Source organism: Salvelinus namaycush, chromosome 2 (assembly GCF_016432855.1).
Source record: "Salvelinus namaycush isolate Seneca chromosome 2, SaNama_1.0, whole genome shotgun sequence".
Lineage (NCBI taxonomy): Eukaryota > Metazoa > Chordata > Actinopteri > Salmoniformes > Salmonidae > Salvelinus > Salvelinus namaycush.
Genome location: NC_052308.1, coordinates 1,517,832 through 1,539,951, shown reverse-complemented (window position 1 = coordinate 1,539,951; position 22,120 = coordinate 1,517,832).

The window sequence follows — 22,120 nt, the reverse complement described above, 5'->3', positions numbered from 1 at the left end:
GTGGTTGGGGGATACATGACTAGGTGTGTTATTAGTTGATGTGGTTGGGGGATACAGGACTAGGTGTGTTAGTAGTTGATGTGGTGGGGGGATACAGGACTAGGTGTGTTAGTGGTTGATATGGTTGGGGGATACAGGACTAGGTGTGTTAGTAGTTGATATGGTTGGGGGATACAGGACTAGGTGTGTTAGTATTTGATGTGGTTGGGGGATACAGGACTAGGTGTGTTAGTATTTGATGTGGTTGGGGGATACAGGACTAGGTGTGTTAGTATTTGATGTGGTTGGGGGATACAGGACTAGGTGTGTTAGTAGTTGATGTGGTTGGGGGATACAGGGCTAGGTGTGTTAGTACTTGATGTGGTTGGGGGATACAGGACTCGGTGTGTTAGCAGCAGATGTGGTTGGGGGATACAGGACTCGGTGTGTTAGTAGTTGATGTGGTTGGGGGATACAGGACTCGGTGTGTTAGCAGCAGATGTGGTTGGGGGATACAGGACTCGGTGTGTTAGTAGTTGATGTGGTTGGGGGGATACAGGGCTAGGTGTGTTAGTAGTTTAACAGGTGGTTGTCTTGGCACATGATGGAGAAAGTTAACTCTTAGTTTCTGCCTCATGATGTACCTGATATTGGGAGAAATTATTATTAGAGGATTCTATCTAAAGATAGAAAACTTTGAAGAAAGTTCAACTGACTTTGAGATAAAACAAAAAGTAAACAAAAGCACTGAGCTAAATGATGTGGTGTGTTTGCGTGTAGCCTACCTCTGAACACTGCTCCATGGGTATGTCTCAGGTAAAGGTGGAGGTAAGTGTACCAGGGAAGATGGGGGATGGTGTACCAATGACGACGGGTGTGCGTGTGCAGGCGAAGCGAGGTGTGTAGGTGGGTATAGGTGTGTGGATGGTGGGGTTTGGAGTGAAGATGGGGCTAGACGTGCCAGTGACAGTGATGATGGAAGATTGGAGCTGGGACTGGGCCTCAGAGACCACTGTAGTTTGGTAGGCACCACCGTCATGATGGGATGGGGCAGCTCCTGGCTGGTGTTGCATGGAACCGGAGCGGCCAGATGCAAGTTGTAGTCCACTCTCAGCTGTTGAGATAGAGTAGGACAGAGTAATGAAGTGTAGCATAGTAGTGTAGAGTATAGCAGTGTAGAGTATAGTAATGCAGAGTATAGTATAGCGGAGTATAGTAGAGTGGCGCAGAGTATAGCTGTGTACAGTATAGTAGTGTGGTGTATAGTGGAGTAGAGTGTGATAGTGCGGAGTATAGCAGTGTGGGGTATAGTAATGCAAAGTATAGTATAGCGGAGTATAGTAGAGTGGTGCAGAGTATAGCAGTGTACAGTATAGTAACGTAGAGTATAGTAGTGTATAGCAGAGTGTGGTAGTGTGGAGTGGTGTATAGTAGAGTATAGTAGTGTGGAGTATAGGGGTACATAGCAGAGTATAGTAGTGTAGAGTATAGTCGTGTAGAGTAGTGTAGAGTATAGTACAGTATAGTACAGCAGTATATTAATGCAGAGTAGTGTTGAGTAGTGTACAGTAGTGTGGAGTATAGTGGTATAGAGTATAGTAATGCAGAGTAGTGTTGAGTAGTGTATAGTAGTGTAGAGTATAGTAGTGTAGAGTGTGGTATAGTAGTGTGGAGTATAGTAGTGTAGAGCAGTGGATGGAATAGTAGAGTAGTGTAGCGTACAGTATAGTAGAGTAGAGTAGTGTAGCGTACAGTATAGTAGAGTATAGTAGTGTAGGGTATAGCAGAATGGTAGTGTAGAGTATAGTAATGTGGAGTATAGTGGTGTAGAGTAGAGTAGTGTATAGTAGTGTAGTGTATAGTATAGTGGTGTAGAGTAGTGTAGTGTATAGTAGTGTAGTGTATAGTAGAGTAGTGTATAGTAGTGTAGTGTATAGTATAGTGGTGTAGAGTAGTGTAGTGTAGAGATTAGTAGTGTGGAGTATAGTAGTGTAGAGTATAGTAGTGTATAGTAGAGTAGTGTAGTGTAGTGTAGAGATTAGTAGTGTGGAGTATAGTAGAGTAGTGTAGAGTAGAGTAGTGTAGTGTAGTGTAGAGATTAGTAGTGTGGAGTATAGTAGTGTAGTGTATAGTAGAGTAGTGTAGAGTAGTGTAGTGTAGAGATTAGTAGTGTGGAGTATAGTAGTGTAGAGTATAGTAGTGTATAGTAGAGTAGTGTAGTGTAGTGTAGAGATTAGTAGTGTGGAGTATAGTAGTGTAGAGTAGTGTAGAGTAGAGTAGTGTAGTGTAGTGTAGAGATTAGTAGTGTGGAGTATAGTAGTGTAGAGTATAGTAGTGTAGTGTAGAGTAGTGTATAGTAGAGTAGTGTAGTGTAGTGTAGAGATTAGTAGTGTGGAGTATAGTAGTGTAGAGTAGAGTATAGTGGTGTAGAGTAGAGTAGTGTAGAGTATAGTAGTGTGTATTATAGTAGTGTAGAGTATAGAAGTGTGGAGTATAGTAGTGTAGAGTATAGTGGCGTATAGTAGTGTGGAGTATAGTAGTGTAGAGTATAGTAGTGTAGAGTATAGTAGTGTAGAGTATAGTAGTGTAGAGTAGAGTAGAGTAGTGTAGAGTAGAGTAGTGTAGAGTAGAGTAGTGTAGAGTAGAGTAGTGTAGAGTAGAGTGGTGTGGAGTAGAGTGGTGTAGAGTAGAGTGGTGTAGAGTAGAGTAGTGTGGAGTAGAGTAGTGTGGAGTAGAGTGGTGTAGAGTAGAGTGGTGTGGAGTAGAGTAGTGTGGAGTAGAGTGGTGTAGAGTACAGTAGTGTAGAGTATAGTAGTGTAGAGTATAGTGGTGTAGAGTATAGTAGTGTGGAGTATAGTAGTGTGGAGTACAGTAGTGTAGAGTATAGTAGTGTAGAGTATAGTGGTGTAGAGTATAGTGGCGTATAGTAGTGTGGAGTATAGTGGTGTGGAGTATAGTAGTGTGGAGTATAGTGGTGTAGAGTATAGTAGTGTGGAGTATAGTAGTGTAGAGTATAGTAGTGTGGAGTATAGTAGTGTGGAGTATAGTAGTGTAGAGTATAGTGGCGTATAGTAGTGTGGAGTATAGTGGTGTGGAGTATAGTAGTGTGGAGTATAGTAGTGTGGAGTATAGTAGTGTGGAGTATAGTGGTGGAGAGTATAATGGCGTAAGTAGTGTGAGTATAGTGTGTGGAGTATAGTGTGTGAGTATAGTAGTGTAGAGTATAGTGGCGTATAGTAGTGTGGAGTATAGTGGTGTGGAGTATAGTAGTGTGGAGTATAGTGGTGTAGAGTAGAGTAGTGTAGAGTATAGTAGTGTGTATTATAGTAGTGTAGAGTATAGAAGTGTGGAGTATAGTAGTGTAGAGTACAGTAGTGTAGAGTATAGTGGTGTAGAGTATAGTGGTGTGGAGTATAGTAGTGTGGAGTATAGTAGTGTGGAGTATAGTAGTGTGGAGTATAGTAGTGTGGAGTACAGTAGCGTATAGTAGTTGGAGTATAGTGTGTGGAGTATGTAGTGTGGAGTATAGTAGTGTGGAGTATAGTAGTGTGGAGTATAGTGGTGTAGAGTATAGTAGTGTAGAGTATAGTAGTGTGGGAGTATAGTGTGTGGAGTATAGTAGTGTGGAGTATAGTAGTGTGGAGTATAGTGGTGTAGAGTATAGTAGTGTGGAGTATAGTAGTGTAGAGTATAGTGGCGTATAGTAGTGTGGAGTATAGTGGTGTGGAGTATAGTAGTGTGGAGTATAGTAGTGTGGAGTATAGTAGTGTGGAGTATAGTAGTGTGGAGTATAGTAGTGTGGAGTATAGTAGTGTGGAGTATAGTAGTGTGGAGTATAGTAGTGTGGAGTATAGTAGTGTGGAGTATAGTGGTGTAGAGTATAGTGGTGTAGAGTATAGTAGTGTGGAGTATAGTAGTGTAGAGTATAGTGGCGTATAGTAGTGTGGAGTATAGTGGTGTGGAGTATAGTAGTGTGGAGTATAGTGGTGTAGAGTATAGTGGTGTAGAGTATAGTAGTGTGGAGTATAGTAGTGTGGAGTATAGTAGTGTGGAGTATAGTAGTGTGGAGTATAGTAGTGTGGAGTATAGTAGTGTGGAGTATAGTAGTGTAGAGTATAGTGGTGTAGAGTATAGTAGTGTGGAGTATAGTAGTGTGGAGTATAGTAGTGTAGAGTATAGTGGTGTAGAGTATAGTAGTGTGGAGTATAGTAGTGTAGAGTATAGTGGTGTAGAGTATAGTAGTGTGGAGTATAGTAGTGTGGAGTACAGTAGTGTAGAGTACAGTAGTGTAGAGTATAGTAGTGTGGAGTATAGTGGTGTAGAGTATAGTAGTGTGAGTACAGTAGTGATGTGTCTCTAATATGGTCATACATTTGGGCAGGAGGTTAGGAAGTGTAGCTCAGTTTCCACCTCATTTTGTGGGCAGTGTGCACATAGCCTGTCTTCTCTTGAGAGCCAGGTCTGCCTTCGGCGGCCTTTCTCAATAGCAAGGCTATGCTCACTGAGTCTGTACATAGTCAACGCTTTCCTTAAGTTTGGGTCAGTCACAGAGGTCAGGTATCATCAAACAGTAGACATTTGACATCAGATTCTAGTAGGGTGAGGCCGGGTGCTGCAGACTGTTCTAGTGCCCTCGCCAATTCATTGATATACATGTTGAAGAGGGTGGGGCTTAAGCTGCATCCCTGTCTCATCCCACGGCCCTGTGGAAAGCAATGTGTGTGTTTTTTGCCAATTTTAAACAGCACACTTGTTGTTTGATAACATATATTTAAATATGTTGTATGTTTTTCCCCCAACACCACTTTCCATCAATTTGTATAGCAGACCGTCAAGCCAAATTAGGTCATAAGCTTGTTTGAAAACCACAAAGCATGAGGTAGACTTTGCCTTTCTTTCGGTTTTATTGTTTGTCAATTAGGGTGTGCAGGGTGAATACGTGGTCTGTTGCTTATTTATTTTTCCTTTTGTACTTTAACTATTTGCAAATCGTTATAACACTGTATATATACATAATTTAACATTTGAAATGTCTTTATACTTTTGGAACTTCTGTGAGTATAGTGTTTACTATTAATTTTTGATTGTTTATTTCACTTTTGCTTATTATCTATTTCACTTGCTTTGGCAATGTTAACATATGTTTTCCATGCCAATAAAGCCCTTAAATAGAAATTGAATTAATTGAGAGAGAGAGAGAGAGAGAGAGAGAGAGAGAGAGAGAGAGAGAGAGAGAGAGAGAGAGAGAGAGAGAGAGAGAGAGAGAGAGAGAGAGAGAGAGAGAGAGAGAGAGAGAGAGAGAGAGAGAGAGAGAGAGAGAGAGAGAGAGAGAGAGAGAGAGAGAGAGAGAGAGAGAGAGAGAGAGAGAGAGAGAGAGAGAGAGAGAGAGAGAGACAGACAGACAGACAGACAGACAGACAGACAGACAGACAGACAGACAGACAGAGACAGAGACAGAGACAGAGACAGAGACAGAGACAGAGACAGAGACAGAGAGAGAGACAGAGAGAGACAGAGAGAGAGTTTTAAATAATCTTTATTGGGTCTGGGAGCCCACCACACAATAAATACTCATACAAAACCACAGTTACACATCAATTAAAAACACAACTCCAACTCCTCCTCCACAGTAACTAAACACAACAGCCTCTGAATACCCCATATACTCAAAAACAGATCAATATTGTTGACAAGTTTATAATAGGCAAACTCAACCCTTAGTCTCGCTGCCACCATTCCCTCCAGCATTCCCACCACATCCACAGACCCTTGTCCCCGAATACTGTTCTTTCGGGTCTTCCATATCGCTAATTTTGCTGCCCCTAACACAAAATTAAGCAACACAACGACACCCTTTTGACTGAACCTGTACTTTGGCCCAAATACATACAGTTGGGAAGAGAAAACCTCTCCCAACGTTGAGAACCAGTCAGTGATCAGGTCAATCATCCCGACCAACCTGGGACACAGTAAAAACAGGTGTGCCAGAGTTTCAGACTCTGCACAGAATGGACACCCTTCCCCAACAGTAGGGTCCAGGTGTACCAGATGCATGTTGGTGGCTATAGCTCCATGTATTATCCTCCATTGGAGGTCAGCTGTCCTCTTATCAATCGGCAGTTTGTATAATGATCGCCAATAGCCTTTTGGGGAAGCACCTGGACCAAGCACACCCGCCCACCTCGTCGATTTTACCCCTTCCAGGGAAGAGGCATGGGACACCTTTACACATATTCTGTACATGGCCTTCTTTCCCACCTCCTTGAACTCCCCCAGCTCCGGGGTATCGAAGGAAAGCAGCATTCCCACGTCCTCCTCAAATGCCCCCACCGCAGCACTAACAATCAGTGCAGGGAACACATAATCCAGACCCTCCTTCCACCGATCAGAATTGGAAGTGTCAGTCACATACTGACGATGAAGAACTGGCAAGGAGTCACAGACCTCAGCGACGACCTTCCTCAGTAGGCGAGATGATCGGATCCCCGCTCTTTCTCCCAGCTCCTCCAACGATCTGCTCCTGCTCTGCATCAGATGACCCAGCTTGGTGCACCCGACACCTAACAGGCATGAACGCAGGCTGGCTGAACCCAGAGCACTGGACTGGATGGCAGTGTTATAAAAAAGAGGCTCTTCAAAAAGCCACATCCCTGGTAGCGTGCCGGCCTTACGGGACTTGACAAGAACCCTCCAAGCCTGCATAACAGACTCATAAAATGGAGTCAGGCCATTCAACTCACCCCCCTCCAGCTTTAAGAGGAAAAGGTGCTTGTCTAAGCCCAAACAGCCCGCTCTCCTCATCAATGCGTAGGCTGTGTCGACCCAGCTAGAACCGTCACTGTACAACAGTCTCTGGGCTGCTTGAAGCCGGAAAGCCATGATCCTAGAGGAAATGTCCACCAGGCCTTGTCCCCCCTCGTGCAGTGGCAGGTACAGGGCTGCAGCTTTGATCCAGTGTTGTCCAGACCAGAAGAAATTGACAAGGGTCCTCTGAAGCTCTTGTATCAGACCCTTTGGTGGCTGCAAAATCATTAGTCTGTGCCACAGGGTAGAGGCAGCAAGATTATTAATTACCAGTACCCTTCCCCTATAAGACAACTGGGGTAGCACCCATTTCCATCTTGACAGTCTGGCACACACTTTCTCCACTACACCCTCCCAGTTCTTTTTCTGAAAGACATCAGAGCCTAGAAAAACACCCAATGTCTTCATCCCATCTCTGCCCCACTGAAGCCCCCCTGGTAACCGTGGAGCGGACCCCAACTGAAGCCCCCCTGGTAACCGTGGAGCGGACCCTATCTGAAGCTGACCTGCCCACAGCGCTTCACTCTTTCCCCAATTGACTCTAGCTGAGGAGGCCCCCTCATACACCATTAAAGCGTCTGAGAGAACCTTAACATCCTCAGCCCCTGTAATAAAAACTGTCACATCATCTGCATACGCAGACAGTGCTATCGTGGGACCCTTCATTACACCTGGCACAGAGAAACCAGTAAGCTTCGCTCTTAAAAAACAAAGCATTGGTTCAATCGCCAGACTATATAACTGCCCTGAAATTGGGCATCCCTGCCTGATGCCCCTTTGGACAGGGATGGGGCAACTCAAACCACCCCCCACCTTCACCATACACGAGGCCCCAGCATACAGTAAATTCATCCAAGACAAAAAAACATCCCCAAACCCAAAGGCTTTCATCGTTTTAAACAAATACTGGTGGTCCACTCGGTCAAAAGCCTTCTCCTGATCCAAAGAAAGTAAACCCACATTTACATCAGACAGTTTACAAATGTCTAAAACATCTCTTATCAGAAACAAGTTGTCAACAATTGAGCGATCAGGTACACAGTAGGACTGGTCCTTGTGGACCAACAATCCCAGATACTCTTTCAACCTGTTTGAGAGACATTTAGAAACTATTTTGTATTCTGCACACAGCAAAGCAACAGGTCTCCAATTTTTTATGAGAGCCAAATCCCCCTTTTTTGGCAACAGTGAAAGCACCGCACGTTGACAGGATACAGGAAGAGAACCCTCATGAAAAGATTCACACACCACTTCATAAAAATCCTCCCCAATAGACCCCCAAAAATGCTTATAGAACTCAGATGGTAAACCATCAATGCCAGGGGCTCGGCCTGTTGAGAGCTGCATAACTGCTGTGGACAGCTCTTGCAGTGTAATGTCAGAGTCCAATGCGACTCTCTGTTCAGGTCCCAATTGAGGAAGACCGCGTAACAACTGTTCAGTACACAGAGAGTCACAATCCTCCGCCTTATAGAGGGCAGAGTAGAAATCCACGGCATGTTGACGCATTTCACTGTCATCCGTGGTCACCTTCCCATCAGGGAGACGAAGGCAGACCATTTGTTTACGTTGTAATTTCGACTGTCCAAGGTTTTAAAAAAAAGCACTAGGAGCATCCATGTCCTTGAGGGAAGCGAAACAAGACCTAATCAAGGCACCTTTCACTCTTTCATGCAGAAACGACCTCAGTTCATGTCTCTTGTCCTGTAAGTTCATGACTAGTCCAGGGTCATTCTGAGTGAGCAGCTTCAATTCAATTGATTTGATGTCCTGTTCAAGGGCCTTGATAGTCTCTTTAACTTCAATTTGAGACAAAGCAGTATACTGTTGACAAAATACTCGTATTTGGGCCTTCCCAACATCCCACCATTGTCTCAAGGACTCAAAATTCCCTTTTGTAACCCTCCATTTTTCCCAAAACAACAAAAACCTTTCACAAAACTTGACATCATGTAACAATTTAACATTAAAATACCAGTAAGGTGATGACCTTCGTGGACAGGACAAGTGAATATCAACAGTAACCATGTGATGATCAGAGAAACCCACAGGAGTAATGTCACACCTTCCAACCCTACTACAGTATTGATCAGATACGTACAACCTGTCTAACCTTGCTGCACTGACATGACCTTCATTAATTTTTAGCCATGTGTACTGCCTAACTTTTGCATTCCTTACTCTCCACACATCAGAAAGCTCAAACTCAGTTAGTAAGCCAGACAGGAAAGTGGCTGACCGCAGGTGAGGTTCTTCAGCAGTGCGATCAACAGTAAAATCCACAGTACAGTTCCAGTCCCCCCCTAAAACCATACACCCCTCTTGATCACACTGTCTTAAGGTTTCTTTTATTTGATCAAACACAACAAGACGCTCTGTACCCTCATTAGGAGCATAGACATTCAAAAAAAAAAAAAAAAAAAACATAAAATCCACCTTGACCAATAAAACCCGACCCTTGACAATCTCTGTTGTAGATATCACCGTCACCCCTAACCCTGAGGAAAACAAGATGGCCACCCCAGCACTGAAATTAGTACCATGACTGAGTATATGCTGCCCCTCCCACCACATTCCCCAGTCAACCTCATTAGCCTCATCACTATGTGTCTCCTGAAGGAAAACTACATTAAGCCTTTTCTGTTTTATTTCTTCTAAAACCCAAGCCCTCTTATTCCTGTCCCTTCCCCCATTAATATTGAGAGAGCCCACCCTTAGTACCTCCATATAGAAAAGAGAAAAGAAAAGCAGAAGAAACCACAGAGAAACCAAAGAGAAAAAAGACACCCTATGAAGCATGATCATCATCATTATTTAAATTTTTTCTTATTAACCTGACCACGTTTCCCACCACCTTTTGCTGCTGTAACAGCAGTAACAAATTTCCTCAAGCGAAACCGCTTCTTCTCACTCAACTGGTCTAACCCCACCGTCTTCTGTAACATCACAGCTGACCTCACAAACTTATCAACATCAAAATATTCTGCCAATTTGACAGATTTCCCAAAAGTCTGATCCAGAAAACCATTTACCTCCTCTAGATCATAAATTGAGTCCTCACCAGCTGCTGTCATATCAGAAGAGATATCCATATCCTTCTCCTGATCCTCCTCAGCTGAGGCCACAGACCACTGACTCCCCTCTACCACATCCCTTTCAACACTCCCCACTTGCACCCCATCACTCGTACCAGGCATCTCCTCCACTACCTGGGAGACTAGCCCCACCTGAACCCCATTACCCGTGGTGGGCATCTCCTCCACTACCTGAGAGCCTAGCTCCACATGAACCCCCTCCTGTACCCCATTACTCGTAGTGGGCATCTCCTCCACTCCCTTGGAGTCTAGCTCCACATGAACCCCCTCCTGTACTCCATTACTCGTAGTGGGCATCTCCTCCACTACCTGGGAGATTAGCTCCACATGAACCCCCTCCTGTGCCCCAGTACTCGTAGTGGGCATCTCCTCCACTACCTGGGAGATTAACTCCATATGAACCCCCTCCTGTGCCCCATTACTCGTAGTGGGCATCTCCTCCACTACCTGGGAGATTAGCACCACATGAACCCCCTCCTGTACTCCATTACTCGTAGTGGGCATCTCCTCCACTACCTGTGAGATTAACTCCATATGAACCCCCTCCTGTGCCCCAGTACTCGTACTGGGCACCTCCTCACCAGTCTGAGGAACTGGCTCTTCAGATCCATCCTTGCCTTCTACAACAATATTTTTCTGCTGCATAATATTTCCCTCTAATACAAGTTGCAAACTCGTGGCCTCAACACGGATAACTTGTTCCTCGGCAACAGGTGCTTGTGGCTGCTCAACCACTGTCGGCCCACCTCTCCCTACATCAGTGGGCCCAGGCGTTATGATGACCACCTGCGCCCCTCCCTCTGCCTTCTCCCTTTTCGGGCAAGCATGTCGCTTATGGCCAACATCCCCACACTCAAAACACCGTTGACTACCCGTCGTAGCATAAGCCATATACATTCTATTGTCATACTTGACTTTAAACGATATCTCTAAAGTCTGCTCCGGTGAGTCCAAAAACATAAACACCTGTCGCCGAAACGACATAACCTGTTTCAACGCCGGGTGTTTGCAACCCAACGGAACAACCTTAATTGAGCTTGCAAACTTCCCAAAGCGCAATAACTCGCGCTCCAATAGCTAATTTGGAATAAACGGTGGTACATTTGAAATCGTTACCCTTGTTGATGGAGAAAAAAGCGGCGTAACTTGAATAAACATTCCTTTAAGAAGTACGCCCTGCTCAACCATACGATCAACAAGGCGCTCTTCTTTAAGAAATACCACCACCGCTTTGTTCATCCGTGACGCATAAGCAATATTCTCATATCCTACCTTCTCTCCTACGGCGACCAGAAACTCCTCCACCGTGACAGTAGCTTCAGTAACACACCTAAAGCCGTGCCGAAGTGACAGGGACGGCATTCCAATTCGGGAAGCCATCCCCGCCAAAATCAAGGTAATTTCGATACGAAAAAAAACTAAATACTTAATTCTACCACACAAAAAAAAAATTATAATAATCTTAATCATGCACAGAAGAAAACAAAGAATGCCACCAAGAAAGAGAAAACCGAAAGAAAGTTCTGAATATCTAACTCTACACAACACACGCACTCCCTCGATCATACACTTCCCAGCATGCACCAAACACTCCCAGCATGCAGAGAGAGAGAGAGAGAGAGAGAGAGAGAGAGAGAGAGAGAGAGAGAGAGATGGATGCTCTCTCTCTCGTTCTCTCCAGCTCTCTCTTTTTTTTCCTCTGTCCCCACTCTCTGTCTCTCAAATTCAAAAAGGTCATTATTGGCATGGAGAGTGTAGCCATATACACTGCTCAAAAAAATAAAGGGAACACTTAAACAACACAATGTAACTCCAAGTCAATCACACTTCTGTGAAATCAAACTGTCCACTTAGGAAGCAACACTGATTGACAATAAATTTCACATGCTGTTGTGCAAATGGAATAGACAAAAGGTGGAAATTATAGGCAATTAGCAAGACTCCCCCAATAAAGGAGTGGTTCTGCAGGTGGTGACTACAGACCACTTCTCAGTTCCTATGCTTCCTGGCTGATGTTTTGGTCACTTTTGAATGCTGGCGGTGCTTTCACTCTAGTGGTAGCATGAGACGGAGTCTACAACCCACACAAGTGGCTCAGGTAGTGCAGCTCATCCAGGATGGCACATCAATGCGAGCTGTGGCAAGAAGGTTTGCTGTGTCTGTCAGCGTAGTGTCCAGAGCATGGAGGCGCTACCAGGAGACAGGCCAGTACATCAGGAGACGTGGAGGAGGCCGTAGGAGGGCAACAACCCAGCAGCAGGACCGCTACCTCCGCCTTTGTGCAAGGAGGAGCAGGAGGAGCACTGCCAGAGCCCTGCAAAATGACCTCCAGCAGGCCACAAATGTGCATGTGTCTGCTCAAACGGTCAGAAACAGACTCCATGAGGATGGTATGAGGATGGTATGAGGGCCCGACGTCCACAGGTGGGGGTTGTGCTTACAGCCCAACACTGTGCAGGACGTTTGGCATTTGCCAGAGAACACCAAGATTGGCAAATTCGCCACTGGCGCCCTGTGCTCTTCACAGATGAAAGCAGGTTCACACGCACATGTGACAGACCTGACAGAGTCTGGAGACGCCGTGGAGAACTTTCTGCTGCCTGCAACATCCTCCAGCATGACCGGTTTGGCGGTGGGTCAGTCATGGTGTGGGGTGGCATTTCTTTGGGGGGCCGCACAGCCCTCCATGTGCTCGCCAGAGGTAGCCTGACTGCCATTAGGTACCGAGATGAGATCCTCAGACCCCTTGTGAGACCATATGCTGGTGCGGTTGGCCCTGGGTTCCTCCTAATGCAAGACAATGCTAGACCTCATGTGGCTGGAGTGTGTCAGTAGTTCCTGCAAGAGGAAGGCATTGATGCTATGGACTGGCCCGCCCGTTCCCCAGACCTGAATCCAATTGAGCACATCTGGGACATCATGTCTCGCTCCATCCACCAACGCCACGTTGCACCACAGACTGTTCAGGAGTTGGCGGATGCTTTAGTCCAGGTCTGGGAGGAGATCCCTCAGGAGACTATCCGCCACCTCATCAGGAGCATGCCCAGGCGTTGTAGGGAGGTCATACAGGCACATGGAGGCCACACACACTACTGAGCCTCATTTTGGCTTGTTTTAAGGACATTACATCAAAGTTGGATCAGCCTGTAGTGTGGTTTTCCACTTTAATTTTGAGTGTGACTCCAAATCCAGACCTCCATGGGTTGATAAATTTGATTTCCATTGATAATTTTTGTGTGATTTTGTTGTCAGCACATTCAACTATGTAAAGAAAAAAGTATTTAATAAGAATATTTCATTCATTCAGATCTAGGATGTGTTATTTTAGTGTTCCCTTTATTTTTTTGAGCAGTGTATGTTGCCAATGCGAACATACAGGAACATATTGCATCAATGAAAATTGTAATCTTTCCCTCTCCTCCCCTCCTAGCCGATGGAGATAACGGGGGCTATCGAGGAGGAGTTTACAGTAGCTCGTCTCTACATCAGTAAGATTAAGTCAGAGGTCAAGTCCATGGTGAAACGCTGTAGGCAGCTAGAGAACCTACAGATGGAGTGTCATAGGAAGATGGAGGAGACTGGAAGAGAGCTGTCCTCTTGCCAACTACTCATCTCACAGGTGACCGAATATGATTACCAATAGTACATTTTAGTATGCACAAGGGGTAGGGCAAGTGGATACTATACGAGAGAGAGAGAGAGAGAGAGAGAGAGAGAGAGAGAGAGAGAGAGAGAGAGAGAGAGAGAGAGAGAGAGAGAGAGAGAGAGAGAGAGAGAGAGAGAGAGAGAGAGAGAGAGAGAGAGAGAGAGAGAGAGAGAGAGAGAGAGAGAGAGAGAGAGAGAGAGAGAGAGAGAGAGAGAGAGAGAGAGAGAGAGAGAGAGAGAGAGAGAGAGAGAGAGAGAGAGAGAGAGAGAGAGAGAGAGAGAGACTAAATGTCAGTGGGTATAGAAGTCTGAGTGTACACTTCAGTTTATTGTGGAGAGTAATTTGAAGTGGAAAGCTAATTTACACTGATGGCAAATGTGAGGAAGTTATTTTGCGGTTGATTCCCATTGGTCCCAACATTGGTACTAACATTGTGTGTGCAGCACGAGGCGAAGATCTGCTCCCTGACAGAGTACATTCAGAAGGTGGAGCAGAAGAAGAGACAGCTGGAGGAGGACGTTGACTCTCTGAATGAAGAACTGGACAAACTGCAGGCCCAAGGTATAACAATACACTATAACACTCAAAAACAACTCTGTGTTTTTTTACATTTTTCCTTTAATCGGGGACTGAATTAGACCTGGGACACCAGGCGGGGGAAATTAATGATCAGGTAGAACAGAAAACGAGCAGGCTCCGGACCTCGTAGGGTCAGAGTTGTAATACCCCTGGATAACTATGACTCTCTGAGTGAAGAGCTGGCTAACCTCCAGGTGCAAGGTAAAACTCCTGCTCCTACCAACACACTACACACTCTGACAACAGGATAACTATGACTCTCTGAGTGAAGAACTGGCCAACCTCCAGGGGCAAGGTAAAACTCCGGGCCCATGGTACCTGGCTCAATGACTCACACTACAAAAGTGTAGCACAGTGTGACCAGCGAAGGTGAAATTAGGGGTGGCATGCACCCCAAAAAATCTGAGAGGGCACAAAGTACGTGAGGATGCTTGGGGGTGGTCCGGAGGGGGGCTCGACCCCACCCCCCCTTCCCCTTTCAAACAACTGAAACAGCATCTTCCTTTAATCTCTTCATTATGATTTTTTTTATGTAAAAAAATAAGTATTTTTCTGCATATTTAAGCATATGTCTTGAGCTGTCTGTATCCTCCTGGCTGATGTTTTTTTTGAAAGAAAATAAATATGCTGGCATGCCAGCTAAGATAGTTAGACATGCCAGCTAAGATAGTTAGACATGCTAGCTAAGATAGTTAGACATGCTAGCTACTCTAACTTGATTGATATCCTGAAAGGGCTTCTGGGTATCTAGTTATGAGTTTGGGAACCTATTTGGGCTAGCTAAAGCCAACTTCAAAAACCATTTATATTCGATTTTTTTTATAAAAATGACAAATCTGAGGTGGCATGTGCTCCTGTGCTCCTGTGCCCCTGTGCTCCTGTGCTGCTGTGCCCCTGTGCTCCTGTGCCCCTGTGCTCCTGTGCCCCTGTGCTCCTGTGCCCCTGTGCTGCTGTGCCCCTGTGCTCCTGTGCTCCTGTGCCCCTGTGCTCCTGTGCCCCTGTGCTCCTGTGCTGCTGTGCCCCTGTGCCCCTGTGCTCCTGTGCCCCTGTGCTCCTGTGCCCCTGTGCTCCTGTGCTCCTGTGCTCCTGTGCCCCTGTGCTCCTGTGCTCCTGTGCTCCTGTGCCCCTGTGCTCCTGTGCCCCTGTGCTCCTGTGCTCCTGTGCCCCTGTGCCACTTAGGGGCATGACACCTCAGGTTGAAATGACCAGCTTTGGCGTACACTAAAATGCAATGTGTGTGTGTGTGTCTGTGTTTCAGAGAGCATGTCAGCAGGGACAAAGGGAGAGAATCAGACAGACGTTGAGGAGTCTGCTGATGTCAAGGTAACCTGGTTACAGACTGTGGGGTGGGGAGGATCCCGTTTATCACAGAGACTTATTGGTAATGTGAGTGTGTGTTTTCCCCTGTCTTTCTCCCTGTCTCAGAGGGCTCCAGAGCAACAGATGGAGGCTCACCGTGAGACGCACCACAAGCAGCTGGGTCGTCTCCGAGACGACATCAACGAGAAACAGAAGATCATTGACGACCTCACTGAGTCAGTACCTCTCTCCCCCTCTCCCCTCTCCCTTTCACTGAGTCAGTACCTCTCTCCCACTCTCTCCTCTCTCTTTCACTGAGTCAGTACCTCTCTCCCACTCGCTCATCTCCCTTTCACTGAGTCAGTACCTCTCTCCCCCTCTCTCCTCTCCCTTTCACTGAGTCAGTACCTCTCTCCCACTCTCTCCTCTCCCTTTTACTGAGTCAGTACCTCTCTCCCACTCTCTCCTCTCTCTTTCACTGAGTCAGTACCTCTCTCCCCCTCTCTCCTCTCCCTTTCACTGAGTCAGTACCTCTCTCCCACTCTCTCCTCTCTCTTTCACTGAGTCAGTACCTCTCTCCCACTCGCTCATCTCCCTTTCACTGAGTCAGTACCTCTCTCCCACTCTCTCCTCTCCCTTTCACTGAGTCAGTACCTCTCTCCCACTCTCTCCTCTCCCTTTCACTGAGTCAGTACCTCTCTCCCACTCGCTCATCTCCCTTTCACTGAGTCAGTACCTCTCTCCCCCTCTCTCATCTCCCTTTCAAATCAAATCAAATCAAGTTTATTTTATATAGCCCTTCGTACATCAGCTAATATCTCGAAGTGCTGTACAGAAACCCAGCCTAAAACCCCAAACAGCAAGCAATGCAGGTGTAGAAGCACGGTGGCTAGGAAAAACTCCATAGAAAGGCCAAAACCTAGGAAGAAACCTAGAGAGGAACCAGGCTATGAGGGGTGGCCAGTCCTCTTCTGGCTGTGCCGGGTGGAGATTATAACAGAACATGGCCAAGATGTTCAAAATGTTCATAAGTGACAAGCATGGTCAAATAATAATCAGGAATAAATGTCAGTTGGCTTTTCATAGCCGATCATTAAGAGTTGAAAACAGCAGGTCTGGGACAGGTAGGGGTTCCATAACCGCAGGCAGAACAGTTGAAACTGGAATAGCAGCAAGGCCAGGTGGACTGGGGACAGCAAGGAGTCATCATGCCCGGTAGTCCTGACGTATGGTCCTAGGGCTCAGGTCCTCCGAGAGAGAGAAAGAAAGAGAGAAGGAGAGAATTAGAGAGAGCATACTTAAATTCACACAGGACACTGGATAAGACAGGAGAGGTACTCCAGATATAACCAACTGACCCTAGCCCCCCGACACATAAACTACTGCAGCATAAATACTGGAGGCTGAGACAGGAGGGGTCAGGAGACACTGTGGCCCCATCCAATGATACCCCCGGACAGGGCCAAACAGGAAGGATATAACCCCACCCACTTTGCCAAAGCACAGCCCCCGCACCACTAGAGGGATATCTTCAACCACCAACTTACAATCCTGAGACAAGGCCGAGTATAGCCCACAAAGATCTCCACCACAGCACAAACCAAGGGGGGGGCGCCAACCCAGACAGGAAGATCACGTCAGTAACTCAACCCACTCAAGTGACGCACCCCTCCTAGGGACGGAATGAAAGAGCACCAGTAAGCCAGTGACTCAGCCCCTGTAATAGGGTTAGAGGCAGAGAATCCCAGTGGAGAGAGGGGAACCGGCCAGGCAGAGACAGCAAGGGCGGTTCGTTGCTCCAGAGCCTTTCCGTTCACCTTCACACTCCTGGGCCAGACTACACTCAATCATATGACCTACTGAAGAGATAAGTCTTCAGTAAAGACTTAAAGGTTGAGACCGAGTCTGCGTCTCTCACATGGGTAGGCAGACGGTTCCATAAAAATGGAGATCTATAGGAGAAAGCCCTGCCTCCAGCTGTTTGCTTAGAAATTCTAGGGACAATTAGAAGGCCTGCGTCTTGTGACCGTAGCGTACGTGTAGGTATGTACGGCAGGACCAACTCGGAAAGATAGGTAGGAGCAAGCCCATGTAACGCTTTATAGGTTAACAGTAAAACCTTGAAATCAGCCCTTGCCTTAACAGGAAGCCAGTGTAGGGAAGCTAGCACTGGAGTAATATGATCAAATTTCTTGGTTCTAGTCAGGATTCTAGCAGCCGTATTTAGCACTAACTGAAGTTTATTTAGTGCTTTATCCGGGTAGCCGGAAAGTAGAGCATTGCAGTAGTCTAACCTAGAAGTAACAAATGCATGGATACATTTTTCTGCATCATTTTTGGACAGAAAATTTCTGATTTTTGCAATGTTACGTAGATGGAAAAAAGCTGTCCTTGAAACAGTCTTGATATGTTCGTCAAAAGAGAGATCAGGGTCAAGAGTAACGCCGAGGTCCTTCACAGTTTTATTTGAGACGACTTTACAACCATCAAGATTAATTGTCAGATTTAACAGAAGATCTCTTTGTTTCTTGGGACCTAGAACAAGCATCTCTGTTTTGTCCGAGTTTAAAAGTAGAAAGTTTTCAGCCATCCACTTCCTTATGTCTGAAACGCAGGCTTCTAGCGAGGGCAATTTTGGGGCTTCACCATGTTTCATTGAAATGTACAGCTGTGTGTCATCCGCATAGCAGTGAAAGTTAACATTATGTTTTCGAATAACATCCCCAAGAGGTAAAATATATAGTGAAAACAATAGTGATCCTAAAACGGAACCTTGAGGAACACCGAAATGTACAGTTGATTTGTCAGAGGACAAACCATTCACAGAGACAAACTGATATCTTTCCGACAGATAAGATCTAAACCAGGCCAGAACTTGTCCGTGTAGACCAATTTGGGTTTCCAGTCTCTCCAAAAGAATGTGGTGATCGATGGTATCAAAGGCAGCACTAAGGTCTAGTAGCACGAGGACAGATGCAGAGCCTCGGTCTGACGCCATTAAAAGGTCATTTACCACCTTCACAAGTGCAGTCTCAGTGCTATGATGGGGTCTAAAACCAGACTGAAGCATTTCGTATACATTGTTTGTCTTCAGGAAGGCAGTGAGTTGCTGCGCAACAGCTTTTTCTAACATTTTTGAGAGGAATGGAAGATTCGATATAGGCCGATAGTTTTTTTTATATTTTCCGGGTCAAGGTTTGGCTTTTTCAAGAGAGGCTTTATTACTGCCACTTTTAGTGAGTTTGGTACACATCCGGTGGATAGAGAGCCGTTTATTATGTTCAACATAGGAGGGCCAAGCACATGAAGCAGCTCTTTCAGTAGTTTAGTTGGAATAGGATCCAGTATGCAGCTTGAAGGTTTAGAGGCCATGATTATTTTCATCATTGTGTCAAGAGATATAGTACTAAAACACTTAAGTGTCTCTCCCGATCCCAGGCCCTGGCAGAGCTGTGCAGATCCAGGACAGCTAAGCCCTGGAGGAATACGCTGATTTAAAGAGGAGTCCGTAATTTGCTTTCTAATGATCATGATCTTTTCCTCAAAGAAGTTCATGAATTTATTACTGCTGAAGTGAAAGCCATCCTCTCTTGGGGAATGCTGCTTTTTAGTTAGCTTTGCAACAGTATCAAAAATAAATTTTGGATTGTTCTTGTTTTCCTCAATTAAGTTGGAAAAGTAGGATGATCGAGCAGCAGTGAGGGCTCTTCGATACTGCACGGTACTGTCTTTCCAAGCTAGTCGGAAGACTTCCAGTTTGGTGTGGCGCCATTTCCGTTCCAATTTTCTGGAAGCTTGCTTCAGAGCTCGGGTATTTTCTGTATACCAGGAAGCTAGTTTCTTATGACAAAAGAATGACGTTTTTAGGGGTGCAACTGCATCTAGGGTATTGCGCAAGGTTAAATTGAGTTCCTCAGTTAGGTGGTTAACTGATTTTTGTCCTCTGACGTCCTTGGGTAGGCAGAAGGAGTCTGGAAGGGCATCAAGGAATTTTTGTGTTGTCTGAGAATTTATAGCACGACTTTTGATGCTCCTTGGTTGGGGTCTGAGCAGATTATTTGTTCCGATTGCAAACGTAATAAAATGGTGGTCCGATAGTCCAGGATTATGAGGAAAAACATTAAGATCTACAACATTTATTCCATGGGACAAAACTAGGTCCAGAGTATGACTGTGGCAGTGAGTAGGTCCAGAGACATGTTGGACAAAACCCACTGAGTCGATGATGGCTCCGAAAGCCTTTTGGAGTGGGTCTGTGGACTTCTCCATATGAATATTAAAATCACCAAAAATTAGAATATGATCTGCTATGACTACAAGGTCCGATAGGAATTCAGGGAACTCAGAGAGGAACGCTGTATATGGCCCAGGAGGCCTGTAAACAGTAGCTATAAAAAGTGATTGAGTAGGCTGCATAGATTTCATGACTAGAAGCTCAAAAGACGAAAACGTCATTTTTTTTTGTGTAAATTGAAATTTGCTATCGTAAATGTTAGCAACACCTCCGCCTTTGCGGGATGCACGGGGGATATGGTCACTTTCACTGAGTCAGTACCTCTCTCCCACTCACTCATCTCCCTTTCACTGAGTCAGTACCTCTCTCCTCCTCTCTCCTCTCACTTTCACTGAGTCAGTACCTCTCTCCCCCTCTTTCCTCTCCCTTTCACTAAGTCAGTACCTCTCTCCCCTCCCTTTCACTGAGTCAGTACCTCTCTCCCACTCTCATCTCCCTTTCACTGAGTCAGTACCTCTCTCCCCTCCCTTTCACTGAGTCAGTACCTCTCTCTCCCCCTCTCTCCTCCCTTTCAATGAGTCAATACCTCTCTCCCCTCTCTCCTCTCCCTTTCACTGAGTCAGTACCTCTCTCCCCCTCTCTCATCTCTCATCTCCCTTTCACCTAGTCAGTAACTTCCTCTCATTCTCTCTCCTCTCTCCTCTCCCTATTTTCTTCTTACCCTTCATTTCCCTCTTGTTGTAATTCTATGCTATATTTCAGTGTCACCTGGCACCAGCATCTGTAACATCTTTGTGTAATCTTTGCATGCAGAATCAATTCTCTGCTGTCTGATTAATCGCTGCTGTCACAAGAGAGTGTGACAACCTCACCGAGTCAGTACCTTCATGATATCTGCCATTTATCAGACGCTTTTATCCAAAGCAACGTACAGTTAGTTATGTATGTAAAAATAAATTGTATGGGTGGCCCCAGCGGGAATCGAACCCACAATCATGCTCTACTAACTGAGCCAGACAGGACCATCCCTCTCACTGTCATCCACTACCTGCTCTCCTTGTCATACTGTGCATCCATACTGCCGTGTGGGTCCCAATCCGTACTGCCGTGTGGGTCCCAATCCGTACTGCCGTGTGGGTCCCAATCCGTACTGCCGCGTGGGTCCCAATCCGTACTGCCGCGTGGGTCCCAATACGTACTGCAGCGTGGGTCCCAATACGTACTGCCGTGTGGGTCCCAATCCGTACTGCCGTGTGGGTCCCAATCCGTACTGCCGTGTGGGTCCCAATCCGTACTGCCGTGTGGGTCCCAATACGTACTGCCGTGTGGGTCCCAATCCGTACTGCCGTGTGGGTCCCAATCCGTACCGCCGTGTGGGTCCCAATCCGTACCGCCGTGTGGGTCCCAATCCGTACCGCCGTGTGGGTCCCAATACGTACCGCCGTGTGGGTCCCAATCCGTACCGCCGTGTGGGTCCCAATACGTACTGCAGTGTGGGTCCCAATCCGTACTGCCGTGTGGGTCCCAATACGTACTGCAGTGTGGGTCCCAATCCGTACCGCCGTGTGGGTCCCAATCCGTACCGCCGTGTGGGTCCCAATCCGTACCGCCGTGTGGGTCCCAATCCGTACTGCCGTGTGGGTCCCAATCCGTACCGCCGTGTGGGTCCCAATACGTACCGCCGTGTGGGTCCCAATACGTACCGCCGTGTGGGTCCCAATCCATACCGCCGCGTGGGTCCCAATCCGTACTGCCGTGTGGGTCCCAATCCGTACTGCCGCGTGGGTCCCAATCCGTACTGCCGTGTGGGTCCCAATCCGTACTGCCGCGTGGGTCCCAATCCGTACTGCCGTGTGGGTCCCAATCCGTACCGCCGTGTGGGTCCCAATACGTACTGCAGTGCAGTTCTCTCCCTCTTTCCCCCTCCCTCTCCATTTCCCTCCATCTGTACATGGCAGCCAACATTGGGCATAAAACGTCTGTACATAAAACGGTCACTATAGTTACCCTGTTGTCTATTAACACCAGACCGTCTCTATAGTTACCCTGTTGTCTATTAACATCAGACCGTCTCTATAGTTACCCTGTTGTCTATTAACACCAGACCGTCTCTATAGTTACCCTGTTGTCTATTAACACCAGACCGTCTCTATAGTTACCCTGTTGTCTATTAACACCAGACTGTCTCTATAGTTACCCTGTTGTCTATTAACACCAGACTGTCTCTATAGTTACCCTGTTGTCTATTAACACCAGACTGTCTCTATAGTTACCCTGTTGTCTATTAACACCAGACTGTCTCTATAGTTACCCTGTTGTCTATTAACACCAGACTGTCTCTATAGTTACCCTGTTGTCTATTAACACCAGACTGTCTCTATAGTTACCCTGTTGTCTATTAACACCAGACTGTCTCTATAGTTACCCTGTTGTCTATTAACACCAGACTGTCTCTATAGTTACCCTGTTGTCTATTAACACCAG